The 19,240-nt window shown below is 47.9% G+C and overlaps 1 protein-coding gene across 1 annotated transcript in view; it reads right to left on the bottom strand.

Annotated features, from left to right (window-relative positions):
• The window catches only part of CDCA7L (cell division cycle associated 7 like), a 211,159-nt gene extending 194,924 nt beyond the window's left edge, over positions 1–16,235 (bottom strand). Inside the window, exon 1 of the mRNA XM_070787587.1 lies at positions 16,114–16,235. The gene's annotated coding sequence lies outside the window, so the exon portion shown is untranslated. The remainder of the gene's footprint in view (positions 1–16,113) is intronic.
• Positions 16,236–19,240: the final 3,005 nt, after the last annotated feature.

Consider the following 19,240-nt stretch of genomic DNA (forward strand, 5'->3'; position numbering starts at 1 on the left):
AAGATAAGAGCCTATGGTCCAAGAAGGAAAAAAGAAAACAAAAACGCTGCAATCCTCCTGCCAGCCAGGCCCTGAGGCCACGGCTCCTGCTACCCCTCAGCCTTGTTCATGTGTAACTCTGTGCCCATCTCATCACCATTCCCCAAGCCGTAACTCCACAGGAGAACGTAAAAAATTTAAAATGGGAAGTTTCCCAGGGAACAACTGCTGGGAGGCAGATATAACAGGGAACAGAGAGAAAAGGGAGAGAAATCAAGAGAGCTTTCCCAGAAAGATGTAATCAGACAGGAGGAAGGCAGCAGCGGTACATGGGATTTTAGCCCAACCTCCTTTCCTCCGAACCTGCCTCAGCCACTTCATCCTTCTCTCCTTGTTCCTAAGGGGTGCCCCGTGAGACGCTGTCTGCACAGGACTTGCTTTTGAAGTCTCCCTCGTTTCGGTATCTTAGCTTGGGCTGTTGTATTACAGCAGTCACTGGGTGACTGAGACACGTCTCTCACAGTTCTGGGGGCTGAGAGGTCAGAGATGAAGGTGCCCATGTGATCAAGTTCTGGTTCAGACCCTCTTCCTGGTTTGCAGACTGAGGTCTTCTCACAGGGTCCTCACATGGTAGACAGCAGAGGGAAGAAGCAAGCTCTCACTAAAGTTTTAAAAAAGATTTTTTTTTTTTTTTTGATGCAGACCACTTCTAAAGTCTTTCTTTAAATTTGTTACAATGTTGCTTCTGTTTTATGTTTTGGTTTTCTGGCCATGAGACATGTAGGATCTCAGCACCCTCTGCACTGGAAGGCAAAGCCTTAATCACTGGACCACCAGGGAAGTCCCTCTTATCTCTTCTTATGAAGAGACCTAATCTCATTCACAGGACTTCACCCTCATGATCTAACTGCCTTCCAAAGGCCAAATACTCTCACTTTGGGGATTAGGATTTCTGAAATTTGGTGGTGGGAAAAAGCATTTCATTGAAAAGGGTCCCTGAGGACATCTTGGGGATTTGGAGACAATAAGAGTTTAGTACCGTCACATTAGATAGTATCGGCTTCTGCTCCTTCCATTACCAACTCTGAGATACAGGACTCTGTGGTCCCTGCTGTACCCCTGTGCTGGCATATGGTAGCTGCTTAATCCATCCCTGTTCAGAGAAAAATTCGAAAACACTAATTTGGAATTTACTCTGTGACAGGCAGCGTTATAAGATCTTCACCCACAGTAACCCTTTACTCCTCACTACAACTATAGGAGGTAAGGTTTTCAGATAAGCAAAGCTGGCCACCCCATAAATACATACAGGTTCACACTTTCAGCAAGTGCAGAAGCTAGAATCAGGCCTGGGCTTCCTGGCTTTCTCACTCCCCAGGGCACCACACTGCCTCTTATAAATGAATGCAGGGAGAACGACGTTGGTTCTTTGGGAAAAGATACAGGCTTTCCGGCTGCAAAACGCTTGAATAATGAGGAAGACCCTTCTGACTTAATGCTGAGGGAGAATGGAGCCCCCGGGTCTCCAGGATCTCAGATGAATGTCTGGAACCTCAGTCATAGTAACCAACCCCTAGGGGATCTTTTCCATGCTTTCAGCTATGGCTATGGTTCTCAACCTGGACTGCGCTATTAGAGTCACCTGCAAGCGAGTTTTTTAAAACCCAGTGTTTTTTAAAAAAAACAAACAACCAAACACTGAATTTTAAAAATTTAGGCCATCCCCCAATACTAACTGCATAAGAATCTTTAAGGGTGAGTCCCAGCCATGGATTCAGAGAAGGCAATGGCACCCCACTCCAGTACTCTTGCCTGGAAAATCCCATGGATGGAGGAGCCTGGTGGGCTGCAGTCCATGGGGTCGCTATGAGTCAGATACGACTGAGCGACTTCACTTTCACGCATTGGAGAAGGAAATGGCAACCCACTCCAGTGTTCTTGCCTGGAGAATCCCAGGGACGGGGGAGCCTGGTGGGCTGCTGTCTCTGGGGTCGCACAGAGTCGGACACGACTGAAGCGACTTAGCAGCAGCAGCGGCAGCCATGGATTCAGCGCTTCTGAAAGTTTCCCAGGCGACTCCAATGTGCAGGCGAAGTGGAAGGACCCTGGCAGTCAACCGGGAAACACAAAGCTGGAGCTTTCTCAAAGGGTGGCCACTGAGCACCGATTCAGAGTCACTAGGTTCACTTGTCACCAGTACAGATTTCTGGGCCCCATCCAGGTTTATCCCATCAAAATCTTCTGGAGTGGGTCACAGGAACTGCTCAGAAGAAGAAACAGACGCTCCCAGTGATGTGTATGCAAAATGGGGTCTGAGAGCTGCCACCAGGGCAGTTGTTTTTAAAGACGGTCCCAGGCAAGTGGCGCGTGACCTGGCACCCGTTAGAAACGCAAGGCAGCAGCCCCGCGTGAGGCCTCCAGCACCAGACACTGCAGGGTCAGGCCCAGCAGTCTGAGCCCAGTGAGGCTCCGGGTGGCCTTGGTGCCGCCAGCCTGCAAACCGCTTCTCCGAATAAAGGGCTTCCAGGTCAAATCCCAGCTTGGTCATTCATCAGCCAGGTGGCTTTGAGGTGGTGGTGGCCGTTTAGTCGCTAAGTTGTGTCTGACTCCTGCAACCCCATGAACTGTAGCCCACCAGGCTCCTCTGTCCAGGGGATTCTCCAGGCAAGAATACTGGAGCAGGCTGCCGTTTCCTTCTCCATGCGACCCTGAGAAGCTTATTTAACTCCTCTATGCTTCAGTTTCTTCATTTGTCAGTTGGGTGGGAGTGGGCATGTTATTGGTTGAATTATGTCCCTCCAAATGCATATGTTGAAGTCCTCACTCTCAATACCTCAAAAATGTGACCTTTTTCAGAAAAAGGGTCATTGCCAATGGAATGAAGATGAGGTCCTACTGGAGTAGGATGAACCCTGATCTGATATGACTGGTCCCCTTATGAAATGAGGAAACGTGGAGACAGACAGGCCCACAGGGAGAATGTCCTGTGGAGAATGGGAGATGCCCCACAAGTCAAGGAGCTACCAGAAGCTAGAGAGAGACGTGAAGCAACTCTTTACCTGGTGCTGTAGAGGGAGCAGGGCTCTGCCCACACCTGGACCTGGGACTCCCGGGAAACGACACACTTCTGTGTGAGCTCCTGTCTGTGGTGTGGCGTGATGGCAGCGCCAGCAAACCAACCTGGGGACGGTCGGTATGAGCCGTAGCACAACACCTGCTGACGGTGGCTTCCCAATAAATGTTAGATTTTGTTATTTAAAAAGGGAGGAAAAGTGTTCCTGTATGCTGTTTCCTTAAGTAGGCGTTAAACCTGAGGAGGAGGAAAAGGAACCAAGCAGGAAATTCCATCCAGTGGACGGAGGCTGGGGTGGGCAGCGGCCACGGTGTGCGCCAAGCCGCCCTGGCCCTGGCTGGAGGCTAAGAAACAGTGGACAGATGGTCAGCATTTCTGGTCACTCCTGACCTGGAAAAGAGCCAAATGAGAGATCCAGAGGCAATGGTGTGTTCAGCTCTGATGTAGCTCTCATCTCCAAAGCTCTCTGGGGAGGCCTTCCATGAACTGTCCCGGCCCTTCCCGGTCAAAAGCATCCCTGCCTGGGGACCAGAACCTATAACCAGCTCCTGTTCTACTCAGACCCTCCTGAAGTGTGTGTGTGTAGGAAGGTGGGGGGTGGGGAGGGAGGGAGCCAGGGAGGTGGGGGGAGAGCGAGAGAGGGGTTCACTGAATCACCTGAAATGAGTATTAATGAAGCAAAATACAAGTTCCCTTCACCACCCTCAACAGCACAGTGACCTGGCTGCTTGTTAGACAGTGCCCAGCCTCTCTGTAAGGGCTTCCCAGGTGGCTCAGTGGTGAAGAATCTGCCTGCAATGCAGGAGATACAGGAGACGAGGGTTCAATCCCTGGGTCATGTAGATCCCCTGGAGGAGGAAATGGCAACCCACTCCAGTATTCTTGCCTGGAAAATCCCATGGACAGAGGAACGTGGTGGGCTGCAGTCCACAGGGTCACAAAGAATCAGACACGACTGAGCGACTAACACTCATTTTTTCACCGACATCCCACCCAGTTCTGGAATACCCTCCTCCCCCCCAGGCAGTAAAGGAAGCAAGGGGGCACTAGTTTTGGAGAAAAAGACTCTGCTGTGTGAGCCTGTGCAACCATGCAACCCCTCTGGATTTCAGGGGTTCGGTTTTTCTCCTTTAAAATGGAGTTATTAATATTTCTTTGGCTTTTCTCATTTGGTTGTTAAAATTCAAGGAGATTGCCTGTGTTCAACATAAAGAGTGATGCAGGTGTAAGCACTGCACAGCAGGGAAACTGATCATGGAGTTGTAAACATATCCTGCTTGTAGGCAGGGTTCACTGACCTTGGTATGAGGGCTTTGCATAAGTCCTTAATGAATGCAGGTGAAATTCAACAGAAAAGGAGTACACTAAATAAGGGCAAAGTGAAGAGAACTAACATCTATGGCATTATCTCATTTAATTCATTCAAAAATCAGGTGAAAGAGCAGTTGTAACTGAGTAGAACCTTTTGGGGCCTTTCCAGGACACACGCCCTCATGTCCTCCACCTGCCTCTTGTTTGCAGAAAAACTTCAGCCTCCTAGGCATTCCCCAAGTTCTAAAGAGTAAATGTAATCAGAGAACTGAGAAAATGCAGAAAGAAATCAGTCAAGCAAAATAATAGTTTAGCCATTAAACAAAGTCAAGGACCTTTAGTTCCTCTTCAAGGGCTACAGATAATATTCTGAGCCATATCCTTTGAGCTGTTTTGCAGATACCGAAACCTCCACCAGGTGGAAGAAGTTAACTGCATGCTGCCCACAAGCACGCAGCGCCCAGACCGGTTGGAACCGGAAGGTTGATTAACTTCCAATTACTTCACCACGAGACAATCAGGCACTGCACAACCCTCCTCCCTCATCACGTCTTTAAAAACCTTTCCCTGAGAGCCAGTGGGGAGTTTGGTCTTTTAAGCACTAGCTGCCTGGACTCTTTGCTTGGTGCCCTGCGATAAACCTGCATTTACCTGCACACAACGCAGTGCCAGAAGACTGGCTTCACTTCGCACGGGGTGACCGGACCTGACTGGTTTGGTTACAAAGCAATTAACCAAATGTTAAGCCAGAGGTTCCCAAACGTTCTCAGTTCAGGGTCCTCCTAGTGTGTCAGCAGCCCAGGAGAGGAAATGCCTAACACTTATTATGTAGTCAGGTTCAAACAATCTAATCCACATCGACAGCCTCAGGTTCAAACAATCTAATCCACACTGATAGTCTAACAGCTTAGCACCTGTTGGGCTCTGAACGCTTCTCAGAGTTTGCATTCAGATACAACTGCCAACTCGTTTCTCATTCCCCATTGCCTTTCACACAGGTCTAGTATCTGATCACAGCTGAAGTTTTTCCTAGTCGTCCATAAGACAGCAACAGAAGGAACACAGTGATCTAAGGCGGGAAATAAACTAAAGTTAGAGGCACACCTGACACTGGACAGAGGTTCCTGTGTTTCCCAAGATATGTGTTAAGTAAAGATGTCTCAGAGAGCTCCCCATGAGTTCACTGTGGTGCCGCTGGGCACCTCAGTGAACAGTTTGGGAACGAAGGTAACAAACTCATGTTCGAAAGTGTGTCGTAACTTGTAGTCAGAACTTTGCAAACGCTAACCTGCACAGGGATCCCCTGGGGGGGTCTCCTTACATTGTGGGTTCTGATTCGGCGGGTCTGGAATGGGGCCCCCGAGAGGCTGCTTTTTTATAAGCTCCGAGTTCGGGGTACACAGCCAGTTCACAGCGCTCAGGGCAGTGAGGCGTCAGATGAAGCAGCCAGGAGAGGTGGGGCGCTGGTGCCCAGTCCAGGCCTCAAAGCCTCCCCACCTCTTTCCCACAACCTTACTGCCTGCCACATCATTACAACTGTAGGAGCATTTAAACAGTATTTGAGTTCGAGTTTCTAGCTCTGCCCGTAAGGAAGTTTAGAAGTTATCTCTCCCATCCACATAGAGACCAAAAGAAAGCTGAACAAACCGAAAAATCAACAACTCTCTCAGATCCATCAGAGAACTGAAGCCATAGGGCAAGCCACTGCCCCACAGACTGGAGAGACCTACAGGCAGATGCAGAGTCGCAACTCACCAGAGCAGCAACCAGTCTGTGGGAACCGGCGCCTGGGGGGGAAGAGCTGAAGTGTGATGGGTGAGGTGCGGGAGGCCAGGTGGGTTAACCTCCAGGGAGGCTCCCACACTTCCGGGAGTGCAGCCTGCTGGAGTCCTGCAGGTTCTCACAGGGAAGATGGAGAAGCAGCCCTTCCTACGTCTGTGCGGGGGAGGGGAAACGGCCTTTCTTAAACACACCCAGACATTTCCATTCTTCCTAACAAGGCCTGCCCTCAAGAGAAAGTAATTTACTAGAGCCTAACCTGCTGAGGTTTTACCAGACCCTAACCAACCTGGGGGAATGGATATACCCATCTCCACCTTCCCCAGCCTCCCTGTCTCACCAATGAGGGACAAACAAAGAAAATGGAGATGCAATTATGAAGGTCAGCTCACTAAAAGACTGTCAATTGTAGGACCACAGACGCTTTCCCTCCACATCACCTTCCAGATCACTGGGGCTCCGGTATGACAACTGGGGAATACACCTCCGAGAACTGTGCCTCTCGGAAGATTCAAGAAGCCTCTGGGGAAATCCAAGGCCCACAGGGGAGGCAAAAACAGGGACACGGAGCAAGTTTAGCCTCTAACGCCTTATAGCTACAGCAAACAGAAAACACAGCCTAAGCCCGTGCCAGATAAACACAAAACCTTTCACTAATGGCCTGTTTCCCTCAGTTCCTTGAACTCTATTCCACATCTGTCTCGAAACAAAGAAGCATAAGACACTTTGAAGAGCCTCCAAATACCTGGCCCATGCTTCACTGTCCCAGCAGACTTCACTAACAAAACACAAATTCAAAACACAAATTATTCAGAATTTCAGGACGGAAGCCACAGAGCATCACAGGCCAAGCAGACCACGCATCTGTGAAGCCAGCCTGCACGTCAGCCACAGTCTGACCAGCACGCGTGACTCTGGTCATTAACGGCTGAGCTCTCTGTGCTTCAGATCCGTCCAGGAACTAAGTTCTGGAAAGGACGGAGTTCTGAGCAGTTGGTCTTAGTCCAGCAGCTCTGTTTTCCTTCAAATCACAGCACATGCAGACCTCAGAGATACAGTGGGTTCAGTTTCAGACCACCCCACAGAGTCAATGTCATAACAAAGCAAGTCACAAATCTTCTGGTTTCCCAGTGCACATAAAAGTTATGTTTACACTACGCTGGACTGGTTCAAAATTGAGAAAGGAGTACGACAAGGCTGCATATTATCACCCTGCTTACTTAACTTAGACGCAGACTGCCTGTTTGCTAAGTTTCTTCTGTCACGTCTGACTCTTTGTGACCCAGTGGACCATCACTTGCCAGGTTCCTCTGTCTATAGGATTCTCCAGGCAAGAATACCGGAGTGGGTTGCCATTTCCTTCACCAGGGGATCTTCCTGATCCAGGGATCGAACCCATGTCTCTTATGTCTCCTGACTGGGAGGCAGATTCTTTACCACTAGGCCCACCTGGAAAGCCCAGGTATGTAGAGTACATCGTGTGAGATGCTGGGCTGGATGGATCACAAGCTGGAATGAAGATTTCTGGGAGAAATATCAACAACCTCAGATATGCACATGATACCACTCTAATGGCAAAAAGTGAAGAGGAACTAAAGAGCCTCCTGATAAGGGTGAAAGAGAGGAGCGAAAAAGCTAGATTAAAACTCAACATTCAAAAACATTCACGGTATCCTGTCCCATCACTTCATAGCAAATAGATGGGGGAAAAGTGGAAACAGTGATAGATTTTATTTTCTTGGGCTCCAAAATCATTGCGGACAGTGACCGCAGCCATGAAATTAAAAGATGCTTGCTCCTTGGAAAGAAAGCTAAGATATACCTAGACAGCATATTAAAAAGCAGAGACATCACTCTGCCGACAAAGGTCCGTATAGTCAAAGCTATGGTTCTTCCAGTAGTCATGTATGGATGTGAGAGCTGGACCATAAAGAAGGTTGAGCACCAAAGAATTGATGCTTTTGAATTGTGCTGTTGGAGAAGACTCTTGAGAGTCCCTTGGACTGCAAGGAGATCAAACCAGTCAATCCTAAAGGAAATCAACCCTGAATATTCATTGGAAAGATGGACACTGGAGCTTAAGCTCCAATACTTTGGCCACCTGATGTGAAGAGCCAACTCACTGGAAAAGACCCGATGCTCAGAAAGATTGAGAGTAGGAGGAGAAGAGGGCAACAGAGGAAGAGATGTCTGGATGGCATCATCGACACAATGGACATGAATTTAAGAAAACTCCAGGAGATAGTGAAGGACAGGGAAGCCTGGCATGCTGCACTTCATGGGGTTGCAAAGTCAGACAGGACTGAGTGACTGAACAAGTGGGAGGAGATGTTGGAAAAAAGGTTCATATTGATGCCATACCATTTGAGATGCCTTCACACAAATGTTCTTTCTGCAAAAGACAGTCATTTCAACCCAGACTGCACTTTAGAATCACCTAAGGCACATGGGCCTTATCTCCAGGGATTCTGTTTTAATTAGGGTGGTCTAGACTTAGCAGCAGCAGCAGCAGAGGCTTGACATTACTATTAAAAAAAAATTAGCTCTATTGAGAAATAGTTTACAAATAATAAAATTACCAATTTTAAATGTACAATTTGTTGTACTTTAAGAAATATATATATTAAAAACTCCACCATAATTATGATGTAGAATATTTCAATCTCCCCAAAATGTATCTTTTTTGTCCACTTAGGCTGCTGTAACAAAATACCACAGGTTGGGTAGCTTTTAAAGGACATATGTTAAGTTCCCCCAGTTCTGGAGGCTGGCAAGCTGAAGATCATAGTGCCAGTATGGTCACGTTCTGATGAAGCCCTGTGTCCAGGTCCACAGTTGGCGCCTTCCCTCTGTAAACTTGCAGAGACGAAGGGGCTAGGGATCTCTCTAGAGCTTCTTTTATAAAACATGAATCCCACTCCTAAGGGCTCTGCCCTCATGACCTAATCACCTCCCAAAGACCCTGTCTCCTATGACCATCAACTTTGGGGGTCAGGATTCAGCCTATTCAGGATATTTTCTAATGTATGTAGACACTGTAATGTGTCTATCCGTTTACCAGTTGGTAAGTAGTGGGTGGTTTCAGTTTTTGGCTCTTATGATTAAGTCGGTTATAAACTTTTAAGGACATGTCTTTGTCTCGACATATCTTTTTACTTCTCTTAAGTAAATATCTATGAGTGGCAGTGCTGAATTGAATGGTAAGGATCCATGACAGTTTATAGGAAACTACCAAACTGTTTTCCAAACTGGCTGTATCGTGTTGAATTCCCACCAACAATGTATGGAGTTCCAGTTACTCCACATCCTTGCCAGCACTGGTTTTATCTTGTATCAAGAGGTCCTATTTTATCAGAGTGTGATGATTCTTCACTGTAAACTTTCCCTGTTTACCTCCTGTGTGGCCTAAGCTCCAGACTGGATGCAGGCAAATTGATATAGACTTTAAACTATGAATTCAGTTGCTTCATTTGATATACAAGTATTGGGCTGCTGGTAAAGAATCCGCCCAGAATGCTGAGACCCTGGTTTGATTCCTGGGTTGGGAAGATCTGCTGGAGAAGGGATAGGCTACCTACTCCAGTATTCTTGGGTTTCCCTTGTGGCTCAGCTGGTAAAGAATCCGCCTGTAATGTGGGAGACCTTGGTTTGATCCTTGGGTTGGGAAGATCCCCTGGAGAAGGGAAAGGCTACCCACTCCAGTATTCTGGCCTCGAGAATCCCATGGACTGTAGAGTCCAGGAGGTCACAAAGAGTGACTGAGCGACTTTCATACTATTTATTATTATTTATTTCTTGAGTAAACTTTATGAGTTTATATCTTTAAAGATATCTGTTGGACAGTGACATCATCAAAATGGCAAAAATAGAAGCTTTCTATCATCTTCCCCTACAAGAATCACCAATTAGACAATCACCCACAGATCAGAGAGACTCTGTGGAAGTCCAAGAATCCAGCAGAGGTTCCAGCACGTGACTGGAGCAACAAGGACAAAAATCTGCAACTGAACGCATCAGAGAGGGTAAGAGGAACATCTGACTTTACCTACACCACGCCTCTCCTGGGTAGCTCAGCTTAAGGGACAAGAGAAATTTTCTCAGCCTGTGATGTCTCCTATGCGGGAAGGTGGGAGTGTGAGAGGAACTGCCTGGATTCTCCAGCTGTGTGAACACTGCCAAAGAGGCTTGTTTCTCTCTTGCCCCATGCAGAGTTCTAAGTCAGGAGCCGCACACATGGACAAACCTTTGGCTGGCTAACTAAGGATAAAAAGAGAAGACTCAAATAAAATCAGAAACGAAAGAGCAGATATTACAATTTGCCACAGAAATACAAAAGATCATGAGATAGTAGTGAATAATTATATGCCAACAAGTTTGATAACCTAGAAGAAATGAGTCAATTCCTAGAAATTTACAACCTATCCAGACTCACTCCAGTACTCTTGCCTGGAAACTCCCATGGACGGAGGAGCCTGGTGGGCTGCAGTCCATGGGGTCGCTAAGAGTCGGACACGACTGAACGACTTCACTTTCACTTTTCACTTTCATGCATTGGAGAAGGAAACGGCAACCCACTCCAGTGTTCTTGCCTGGAGAATCCCAGGGATGGGGGAGCTTAGTGGGCTGCCGTCTATGGGGTCTCACAGAGTCGGACACGACTAACGTGATTTAGCAGTAGCAGCAGACTGAATTACGAAGTAGAAGATATGAACAGACCAATAATGAGTAAGGAGACTGAATCAGTAATCAAAAACTTCCAAACAAAGAAAAGTTTAGGACAAGGTGGTTTCACTAGTGAACTCTACCAAATGTTTAAAGAAGAATTAACAGTACTCAAACTCTTTCAAAAAACTGAAAAGAGGGAACATTTCCAGGTTCATTTTACAAGGCCAGTAATACTCTGGCCAGATAAGGACACTACAATTTAAGAAAATTATAGGCCAATATCCCTGATGAATATAGATGTAAATTTTTCAATAAGAGAAACCCAATAAGATATTAGCAAGCCTAATTCAAAAGCAAATTTAAAAGATCATATAGGAATTTCCCTGGAGGCTCAATGGTTAAGACTCCAGGTTTTCACTGCCATGGGCCTGGGTTCAGTCCTTGGTCAGGGAATCTAAGATACTCCAAGGAATGCAACATGGCCACGAAAAAAAAAAAAAGTCTGGCCTCTTATCAAATACTGGATAACTGCCTTGCAGATACAGAAGGAATCCTAGTGGAGAAGAAAATAGGAAATACTGAGAGAACACTGCAAAACCGATTTTTTTTGTTTTTTAAAACTTGCTTTCCTAAACTGGAGTCCACTTATAGCCCCATTCGGTGTATTGCCTCAAGCCCCAAAATGCTGAAAACTACTACTGCATTAAATAACTTGTTAGATGAAAAGATTAAACTTTGGCTCTTAGCTGATTTGGGGGCTCTCCTGTGCCCTTGTTGCACTCTTGAGGTTTCGTTTTGTCTGCCTGCCAATCAGTCTCAAAACCCAGCATCCAGGGCTGTCTGGAGATGAGTCAAGCAGCCATAAGACAGATTGGGTCTGATCTGGGATGCTGAGTCCAAGTTTTACAGAGCAGCAGCTCGGCTGCCTTGCAAACATGTGAGCCACTAGATGGCGCTCCATGCTCACACTGAACCTGCCAGAATGCCACATCCCCAGAGTCTGACAGGCTTCCAGGACTGACTTAGCCTTTGGGCACCACAGGCACGGTGCCTAAGGTGCACCATACCTTTAGAAACCCATGCGAGTATTTTACTTTCTTCTAAAATCAAGATAAAAATGGAATATAATATTAATACTACTTTATTATATTCCTCTCTATACAATTCATTCAGATGCTTTCATACATATATACTTACTTATATATAAATATATTTTATTATTATTATTTTTAATGGAGAAAGGGGCTCATTGAAGGCAAAGTGTCTAAGGCCCATGAAAGTCATAATACAGCTCTGACTTCCCTTGCATCACATCTGGAGTGTGGATCAAAAATGTCATTGAAATTGAATGTAGTTCCAGGGAGCACCTCTGTGTGAGGACATCTTTCAAGAGGCCTGCATGCATGCACTTATTTAACTCAACAGACCCACTCTTAGTCACGTGTCCTCTTGCTTTCACCTCCTAAATCCCTCCCCAGTCTGGCATCTTCCCTGCACACCTATGCTGCCACCTGAGTGTGGGCCACTGATACCTTCTCTTGGACTCTGACAAGTCTCCTACTGGCTGGTTTGCCTCCATGCCCTGCTTTAAGCACCCAGGGTCACTTGCTGAAAATCAAACCTGATCAGGTGAAGTTTTTTTGCTTTAAAGCCTGCCATGATTCTCCACCACCAAGAGAAGTGATCTCTCAAATGGGGTGTGAATACTTGAGGAAGCAGACAAAATAAATCACTGGAGAACAGAAAGAAAACAGAACTTCTACTTATATTTGCCTTTCATCTGCTTCTTTAAACATTTCTGGGTTTTTTGGTATGCTTTATTTCCTTACACATGTGCATTATTTATACATAAATATACATGTATTTGGAAGGGTGTCAGTTTTCACCTTTTTTCACCAGAAGGATGCATCATCAAAAGTGTTGGGAAACTTTCAAAATGACAGCCAAGTCTTTTAGAATCATACATAGGGCCTTTACAATATGAATCAAACCTACCTTTAGGATCTTCCCTGCTTGTTCTAACCACACAGAACACCCCGTAAGAGCCCGAAGCTGTTAAACTTTCAAGCATTTACAAATATTTCAGGCACAGACTGCATCTCCCTAATCAGGACCCTCACTTAACCCGCCTCTCCCCCACGCCAGGCTCCCGCCCTCTGCAGCCTCTCCTGGCTTCTCAGCAGTCCTTCTCTCCCATAGCTGCCTTAGCTATAGCATATTTGTTTGCTTACATTTTTTCTTTTCCCTTTACCCTGTGATGAGGTGTGTGGGTGGGGGTGTCTGGCTGTGTGGGCATATACCCAAAGAAGGGCTATATTGACAAAGCAGCTAGCAGATGCGGGGCACTGGGCTTGAAAAGTGAAAGTGAAGTCGCTCAGTCGTGTCTGACTCTTTGCGACCCCATGGACTGCAGCCTACCAGGTTCCACCGTCCATGGGATTTTCCAGGCAAGAATACTGGAGGGGGTTGCCATTCCCTTCTCCAGGAGATCTCCCCAACCGAGGGATTGAACCCAGGTCTCCCGCATTATAGGCAGAGGCTTTACTGTCTGAGCCACCAGGGAAGTCCCTGGGCTTAGTCTCTATCTATGTGTCATTTCAATTCATCTCTCAGATAGGTGACCAACTCCTACCAGTTTGTCTGGAACCTTCTAGGTTTTAGTTCCAAGAGTCCTGGGTCCTAAGAAACTCTTCAGTCTCAGACAAATCAGATGGTTGGTCACCCTATGCAATAACCCCATCACACCAGCAAGCAGACTAGAGCTCAGAGAAGTCATCAAAACTTAGCTGAGCTCTCACAGCTAATCAGCGCTGGGACCTGGCCGCGTCCCTCAGAAAATCAGCACACTTTCCACCATGCCTGTTCATCAGTGGGGACCATGTCTTTGTCATCTTTGCATCTTCATGTCTGTCATGATCTCTACATATATTAAATAGTTGATGAACAAATGAATGAATGAATGAACTCTCCGAGAGAATCAAAACAGCTGTTACATGGTGACATAGTGAACTAACCAAACCCTCCTCCCTCCCTGTGATTCCACATCATCTCAGAATGTCAGAGAACTGGTCTCAGTGAGGATAAATGACTTGCCCAAGGCCACAGTTCCTGGAAGAACGTGGGGCAGGCACCAGAATTCAGGTTTCCCTGACTCACACTCCAAGGATCTTTCTACTGGAACACTGAGTGAAATAAACCAAAGGGCAAAGAAAACAGTGGGAGAAAACCCAGCTGTTCTTTAACACCTACCCAAAGACACTAAGCAACTCTGAACTGCCAGAATTTTAATCATTTTAAAAACCCTAAGATTGGGAACTTTTCATAAAGGAAAAGTAACTCTGTCAAAAAACAGTTTCCAGGGACTCCCCTGGTGGTAGAGTGGATAAGAATCCACCTGCCATTGAAGGGAACATGGGTTCAATCCCTGGCCCTGAAAGATTCCACATGCCACGGAGCAACTAAGCCCATGCATCACAACTACTGAGTCTGTGCTCTAGGGTCTGAAAAATGTAACTGCTGAAGGCTGTGTACCTGGAGCCCGTAGTCTGCAACGAGAGGAGCTGCCATGAGGAGCAGTGGCCCCGGCTCCCGCAACTAGGGAGGAAGACCACGAGCAGCAACTAAGATCCAGCACAGTCAAGATAAATCATTTTTTTTTTTAAAGATTAAATGGTAAATGAAAAGACTGCTTCCAAAAGAACATATCTATGAAACAGAAACAGACAGAGACTTGTGGGTGCCAAGGGGTGGTGGGTGAGGAAGGGATGGACTGGGAGTTGGGATTAGAAGATGCAAACTATTATATAGAGAAGGGATAGACAACAGGTCCTACTGTAGAGCATAGGAAACCATATTCAATACCCTGTGATAAACCATAATGGAAAAGAATATTAGAAAGAATCTGTATATGTTTGTGCATGTATGTGTGTATATATATATATAACACTGAAAATCACATTGCTGTATAGCAGAAATTAACACAAGATTGTAAATCAACTCTACTTCAGTAAAATAAACTTAAAAACAAACAAAAACAGCGTCTCCCCATGGGGAGGGCTGAGTACCAGAATATGAAACATACAAACTGCCGTACTTATCATCCAAAGGCCGTTTGTGATCCAATCAATCCTCCCCACTCCGACCCTAAAACAGTCAAGCCTTGGGTCCAAAACAAGCTGGCATCTCCAAAACGGAAGGACTGTTTGGAGACCCAGTGGCCAGGCACGGCCAGCCAGAGAAGAGGCAGCGTCCCAGGCCCCGCCCTGTGCTGCTCTGAAATGCCTGTTTATCTCTGTCTGTATGGTGTCTTCTGGCTTCCAGGCTGAGTCTGTGCTTTGTCCCCCGCCTTTACTGACCTCTTTGATTCTGCAGGGTAAGCTCAGCCCCAGGCCTATGGGAATTTCAATGCATAATGTGAAACATGGGTTCCAGGAGGGCCGTTGGCTGCTCCCCACATCTTGACTCTGGACTCTCCAGAGAATCTGTGGCCCCAACCCCGTTGGTGTCAAAGAACAAAAGGAGCCCAGCCTCGACCACTGGGGCCATTGCGTGTGACTGAGGGGACCTGTCCTTCTTTTCCATCTGAATCTGCCGTCAAGGCTCTTTCATGGGAAAGAAGAGGAAGGAAGGAAAGCAAGCTTTATCCCTTCATTCCATCCCCCTCCTCCCCAATTTGGGGCACCAGGCTAGTAACACCTGGGAATGTTCCAGCAGCTTGTTCATGGCGGGCAACAAGGGTGCTCAGCCACTGTGAGAGTCAGGGAAATACTTAGCCCTCGTGGGATCTGAGAGTGGCCAAAGGTTAGTCCTGGCAGGACTGCTGGGGAGACGAGGTGGGATAGAGCGGAGGACAAGGGTTCTCCGCGTCCCTAGCAGCGAGAGGGTCGTTTCTGAGCAGGGCTCAGCTAATGCCTCCCGAGGTCTCCTCTGAACTGCGGACGGTGTTCAGGGCCTCGAGGAAGAACGTGACCGTGGTGGCCCTGGGTCACCGTGAGCGTGGTGGCTCTGGACTGCTGGCACAGACCTCAGGTGTGACCTCGCTGGTATCTGCTCTGGGAAAGGGGACTTGGATTCACCCCAGCTATATGCATTCAGGAATGTGCTGGAATCGCTTCCAGCTCCTCAGACATCACAACACTGGGAAGGCGCTGAGAGCGACCACAGCCCCCGGAGCTCTTCAGCCAACTCCCGTCACCCGCGGGGTCTTGGAGCGTGCAGCGCTGGCCCCGCAAGGCTGCGAATCCCGCGGACGCTGCAGCATTGCTGGGCCGTGAATGTGCCCTTCACCTGCGCCTGGGGACACCTACCTGAGGGCTAAACCTGGGCCGGTGGGGACAGCCAGGGGGGAGGAAATCCACGCAGGCCGGAGGGCCCGGGCCAGCCTCCCCCGCGGTGCTGAGGCTGGAGCGTCCCTTAGAGGGGCAGCGAGCAGCTGCCGGCAGCGGCCTCACCCGGGGCAGGTGCGCGCGTTCAGGGCGGATCGTGCTTCTCGTTCACGGCCGTAGCCCCGCGAAAGCACAGCGCCACCTAGTGCCGGAGTGCCCGCTGGGTAATGGGGATGGTAGAATGGATAATCCTCTGGCTTGCGGGTTTGCCTGAAAGGTTGAGCCTGGCTGAAGTGAAGCGAACGTGTGTCTCTTAGGGAGTGCGGTGGGGTGGGGAGCAGTACCCAGAGGACAGGCTGGGGAACCAAGCAGGGCTCAGATCAGGAGGTGCTTTGTAGGCTTGTTTGGGACTTTTCACTTAATGGTCAACAGCAGGGGGTGCAGAGGAACTTGCCTGATCCATTCCAGCCTGGCTCTCACTCTCATCCCCTTGAAAGAAAGTTCGCTCAGTCATGTCCAACTCTTTGTGACCCAATGAACTGTAGCCCAACAGGCTCCTCTGTCCATGGAATTCTCCAGGCAAGAATACTGGAGCAGGCAGTCATGCCCTCCTCCAGGGGATCTTCTTGACCAAGGGATGGAACCTGGGTCTCCTGCATTGCAGGCAGATTCTGTATCAGCTGATCCACCAGGAAGCCTCATCCCCTTTGGAGAAAGCAGATGACAGATAGTGCCTGCCTGACCCTTTCAAGTGTCAATGTTCTCCAGCTTGGCTCCTTTCTCATTCCCTTGATTTCTGTAATTTTTTTTTAAGACTCTGCGTTGTGTTGCAAAAACAAAACAAGAACCCACTGGACCATGGCCCAGTAAAGCAGAGCAGCCAAGCCTCTCACTCACAACAGTGCCTCATTGTGACCTTTGATTTAACCAGGACCTCAAGAACAGGAATCTACAACTGAGACCTAAATGCTGAGCAGGATCAGCACATGCCACCAGATGGCCTGAATGTCTCACATTTTGGTCCCCACAAATTTGTGGAGGCCCTTAGTCCACAAACTGTCATTAAGTATCAAATGTGATTCCCAGGTGGCTCAGTAGTAAAGAATCCGCCTGCCAAGTAGGAGAGGCAGGTTCGATTCCTGGGTTGGGAAGTTCTCCTGAAGAAGGAACTGGCAACCCACTCCAGTATTCTTGCCTGGAGAGTTCTACAGACAGAGGAGCCTGGTGGGCTACAGTCCATGGTGTTGCAAAAGAGTTGGACACGACTGAGCGACTAACACTTTCACTTCTTTTCATAAGAACATGGGTCCTACTAGACAGCTTACACCATAAGGACTTCATTTTAACTTCATAACCTCCGTAAAGGTCCTGTCTCCCAATAAAGTCACATTCTGAGATCCTGGGGGTTGGGACCGTTAACACATGAGTTTTGAGGGGGCCTGATTCAACTCATTACAAAGGCCTGTCCTGGCACTTTGACCCTCTCCCTGGCACTCTCCAACCTGCTTTAGCATTTTTTTCTTTAGGAACCTCGTATCATCAGATATACTACTATATATTTTCCTTATCTGTCTTGTTTATTGTCTCATCTTATTTCTCATACCACCTTGTAAGGGAGAAGGCATATGAACTTCCATTTTCTGAGGTGCAGAAATAGCAGCTAAGATGGCGGTGGAAACTTTTGCTGGTTCTCCCAACTCTTCAATGCCTGAGTCTGATTCAAACCTGGCAGTCTAGCCTCACAGGCTAGGTTGGTCCTTTTCCTCACCCTCGAGGCAGCCCACGCAAGATGGGTGGAGAGACCATGCAGGGTGGTTCCCCAAAGAGTTGTGGATGGGACCTGGTCTAGGAACTGAGACAGTGATAAGGGGATTCAGTGCAGGATGGGTCACCCAGGAGGATCTGGGAGTGGACAAGCCTTACTTGGGGCGGGGTAGGTGCAGAAGCCTCCCGGGTACAGTGTGTTGGGGTGGGCAGGAGAAAAGTCCGGCCAGACTTGAGTGCTGGCTCCAGTCAGGGGGCCTGGGCGAGAAGGCAGAGTGAGGCCAGGTGGCACCAGCCAGGAATATGATGACAACTGAAAGAACGAGGTTCACCCTCACCGTGGACCCTCCTTACCCCTCGGGAGGCAGCAGCTGGCTCTGTGCTGGAAGCAGACCCTGCTGAGTGGATTCCAGGGCTTTATTTGTCTGTTTATTGCAGGCCTTCATGTCTGCCGGGACTGTACTGTGGAGTCAGCAGGGGCGCCGGGCCGGGAAGGGTGAGGCGCCCTTCCGCTCTTGGCCCACTGCCATTCCCTCCCAGCTGAGGCCCAGCCCAGGTCAACGGGACACAAAGGGCCATGAACAGTTCTTATTTCCCTCATCGGCCTAGTCACTTCCTGAAACAAAACAAAACCAATTATCTCTAGCAATTGCAGATCTGCACCAGTTTTCTTAATAGCCAGGGGCTGAAAGTGATCTTAGAGATCTTCTCCCAGATTGCTCATCTGATGACTGAATTGCTGGCTGGTTTTAGGTCTGTTGGAACTTCTCTGGTAGGGAAGAGCTCGTCTCTGATAGCGAAGGCAATTCTGCCCGCCTGGGCAAATCCTGGTAGAGCCCCTGCCCCCCTCCCTCCAACCCTAGCGAGCTCTGCATCCTCAGTGTGGCTTCAAGATTCCACACCTTTGTAAGGAGCAAGTACGTCTCACATTACTTATTTAGCAAATGTCTGGTGCATATTATTTTCATCTGGCATTCTTATTAGTAAGAATCAATGAATCTCCCCATGTAGAACAGCAGTTTAAAGGGGGGGGGGTACCAAATTATTTATCTTCCCAATCTCTTTAACCCCTGGACGGATAACTAAGAGGGCAGAATGTGAAGAACTTGTATGCTATTGAGGTTTACTTCTATAGCTTGGGAGGTGCTGCTGAAGGATTTTGAGCTAGGATCTGTATTTTAGCAAAAAAAAAAAAGAGAGGAAAGAAAAAAAAATCAATTTTGAAAGGGAATATTTAGATGAAAGGGAGGAAGCCTAAATAGGTCACTGTAATGGTTGAAGTAATGAATAGTGAGGGCCTGACCTCAAGCAGGGACGTGGGGACACAGCAGCTGGTGGAGAACTA

This window comes from Bos indicus, chromosome 4 (assembly GCF_029378745.1).
Source record: "Bos indicus isolate NIAB-ARS_2022 breed Sahiwal x Tharparkar chromosome 4, NIAB-ARS_B.indTharparkar_mat_pri_1.0, whole genome shotgun sequence".
Lineage (NCBI taxonomy): Eukaryota > Metazoa > Chordata > Mammalia > Artiodactyla > Bovidae > Bos > Bos indicus.